Genomic DNA, 3,680 nt, shown 5'->3' with positions numbered 1-3,680 from the left:
GCCCATTCACCGAGACCTTTGATAGTACGCCGTGTAACAGTCGCATGATCACTAGAATGAAGGCCTGTGGGATTCCCAATCTGCCCATCACCGCATGCAAAAAGGTATGATCCACTCTCTCGAACGCATGATCGAAGTCAATAGCGACGAGTGCCCCATGCACTCGGCATGCCGCTGCTAATGCGATGATATCTCGGTAGTCACCGAGCGCCCTATGTACGTTACTCTTACCGCCGAGGCAAGTTTGATCTATGAGGAGTCTATCAGAAAGTGAAAACCGCAGGCGAGCCCCAAGGATGCGCGCGAAAATCTTATAGTCGCAGTTCAAGAGAGTGAGTGGTCTATAATCTCCTGGATTTCTGCCACCGAGTGGTTTGGGTATTGGGATGATGATACCCTCCGTGAATTCGGCAGGTATCTCAGTCTGCGGTAACAGGATTTCGTTGTACATCTGAATCCAGGTCCGTCCCATGAGGTATGCAAATGCGCGGTAAAATTCAATTGGGAAGCCGTCCTGTCCTGGGGACTTGTTCGGAGCCCCCCTGGCAATTGCGTCTGTCAGCTCGTCCTCTGTCATCGCTGTGATGAAAGTCTCTGCATCCAGTGGTGGTCCTCTATCTGCCATATCCGAGATGACATCATGTAGTGTCTCGTGGTTCACATGTACGGGTCCATATAACTGGCGGAAATAGTCGGTAAACACATGCGCAATATCACTCTGGTGCACAACTTGCTGGCCAGTTTCAGAGATCAGTTCCCTGATCAATGTCCTTCGTCGTCGTTGGCGTTCACGTACCACGTGGTGCGTGGAGGGGGTTTCGGCAGGAACTGTGTCGGCCAATCTCGCTCGGACCATTATACCTTCCATTCTTAGTCTCGTCATCTGTAATAACTTGGCTTTTATCCTGCGCATGGCCGTGTGCCTTTCCGGCGATGGTTGTTGGGTCATCAGCTCCCTCAGGGCTGTAAAATAAAAATCAGCCGTCGTGCGGTTCCACTGCGATTTGTCCTGCCCGCATCGTATCAACGTTCTCCGTAACGTTGGTTTTGCGCATTTAATCCACCACTGGAGAACCGAGGTGTATGCTCGTTGGCGGCGAACGCAGGTCTCCCAGGCCGCCTCTATCGTCCGGCGACATTCAGTGTCACGTAAAAGTGCACAACTCATTTTCAAGTGACCCTTACTCCGCCATATCTTCTGACGCGTTAGTGAAATCGTACAGACGTACGCCATATGATCCGTTAAAGCCGCTGGCCAGATTTAGGCATCCAGTATCGCCGTCCGTAGAGCTCGTGTCACATACACTCTATCAAGTCTACTCGCCGAGTGTCCCGTGACAAACGTATAACCCTGTCTGTCACCATGCTGCAGTTCCCAGGTATCCAGAAGCGCCATTTCGGTAATCAATGCACGCAGTTCCATGCATGGCACATAATGAGGTACTTGGTCCTTTTTGTCGACGACACAATTAAAGTCGCCGCCCACTATATAGTTATCATAGCGTCCAGCGAACAACGGTGCTATCTCTTCGGTGTAAAAAGTCGCCCTTTCTCTTCGTTTTGTGGAGCCAGATGGTGCGTATAAATTGATGAAACGAACGCCGTCGACAGTGATCGCTATGCCACGTGCCGAAGGAGAGACCTGGCGTCCTCCACTCCTATTCCTTCCCTGGTGAGAATCGCCACACCGCATCCACTTTCATCGTGCACTGAATAATGTGCCTCCTAACCGTAGAACTCTGGCGGCGATGTGAAACGCACTTGTTGTAGGAGTACAATATCCACGTCCGCAGCGCGTAACATATCTTTCAGCATTTGAATTTTAAGCGGTGTCCGTATGCCATTAATGTTTATCGTGGCAATGCGGTACGCCTGGCTTGTGTTCATGAGTTGTAGGGCGGTACCATTAAGCGTCTATCTGCACCCCCGGCGCTCCTCAACACACTAAATTGTTCAACATTTCCCGACCCCTCCCGGCCTCTGGCCAGGACTATCCTCAATCGTCGCGTTCGTATTTTCATCCTGTTCCTGTTGGTCCATTTCTTGCGCCCAGTCCCCCAGCATATTTTCGGAACTGGTCGAAGGATGGGAGGCAACGTTGTCATCGCTCTGATGTGGGACAGTTGTCATCTCCACTTCCGCCTTCCGGTCACCAGAAGGAGAGTTCAAGTTATCGTCGCTGTGTAGTTCCTGCATCGTCATCTCGGTAACTGTTGAATCCACTGGTCTCAGGTCGATACTGTCGTTGTCGTCCACTGTCCCCTCGGGACTATGGCTATCGTCAGCAGAAGTCAGTCGACGCTTCTTTCTTCTCTTCGGCGAACGCTGTTTCCGTTGCCTTGCTTCCGCATCGGCTGTTTGGGTTGCGTATCCTCTATCTTGGTCCTGGCCTATCACGCTCTCGGTGGAAGCACTGGCAGCCACCACGGATGAGCCTGGAGCGGCCGTCAGTTGCATCTCTTGTGTGGTGTCCTGTGTCTGCTGTGGTGGAACCGGTGGTCGGAGCTCCAGTCCGTTGGTGTCCATGCTCTCTATAGGGGGCAGCTTCTGGTGCCCATCGGAAATCTCCCTCACGTCGCCTCTCAGGGCTTCCACAAAGGTCAACGGCAAGACAGTCGTCTGTTCTGGCGTCTGAACGTCATCCCGTGGAGTTTGCACTAAACGTCGCTGGAGGCATTCCGAGCGGACGTGACCTTCTTTCCCGCACCCCGAGCAAGTGCGAGGTTGCCCATCATAGATTATAATCGCTCGACAACCTCCTATGTACAAATAAGAGGGGACGTGCTTTCGCAGTTCTTTCCGTATTTGTCTCACCCCAATTAAAACGGGGTACGTGGTAAAACTCGTCCATTTTTCGGCCACATGGGATAGAACTGTACCGTATGGTCGAAAGGCGTCGGTAACAAGTTCAGACGGGACCTCAAACGGAAGTTCGAAGACTCGTATAGTGCGGATCCCCATTCCCGCGTGATCGACTGTAACCGCACCAACATTCCCGTCGGCATGACAGAAACGATACCCGTTCGGTGATCGTTGTAGAAGTCTTTCGCAAGCAGCTTCGTCAACAAGCTTGACATAGACGACGCTTGAAACGAGCGATAAATTGATTCCCACGATTTCCTGTGGATCGATTTTTACCTCTTCTCTGAAGAAACGTTCAATCTCGTGTGCCTTTGGTCGTGTATAGTCGTTCGCAAAACTGAACTTCAAAGTCGTTTTTCTGTACGAGTGTGCCATCTCGTTCTAGACTCACAACACCGTACACGCGAAGCTGCTCCGGCGTAAACAAACAGGCGCGCGCACCACAGCGTGGCCGGCAGGCAACACGGTCCGCACTGTGTCACTGCCGAAGGCAGACTGTACATTTAGGCCAGACAGCGGCTCGGCAATGGACTATCATTTTATACTCATAAGGCACCGAAGAAACTTTGGATCGATTTTTCCCGCGATTTTCCGGGTAGTGCGTCCTAATATTTTAACCACGTGAGGTGTTAGGGGTCCTCTTTCACCACACAAAATTTTTGACAAATCCCCGACCCCACGCTCGTGCCGTCTCCTTGTAAGTGTACAAACTTCAAGCAATATTATCGATAACACGTATAAAAAGACTGTATCGTGTAAAAATGATGGTAATTATTTCATTATTTATGTAATAATTTAATTTCTGTGTGAATTAAAAC

This window comes from Schistocerca serialis, chromosome 8, assembly GCF_023864345.2.
Source record: "Schistocerca serialis cubense isolate TAMUIC-IGC-003099 chromosome 8, iqSchSeri2.2, whole genome shotgun sequence".
Taxonomy (NCBI): Eukaryota; Metazoa; Arthropoda; class Insecta; order Orthoptera; family Acrididae; genus Schistocerca; species Schistocerca serialis.
Note: the sequence above shows the minus strand (reverse complement) of the source record.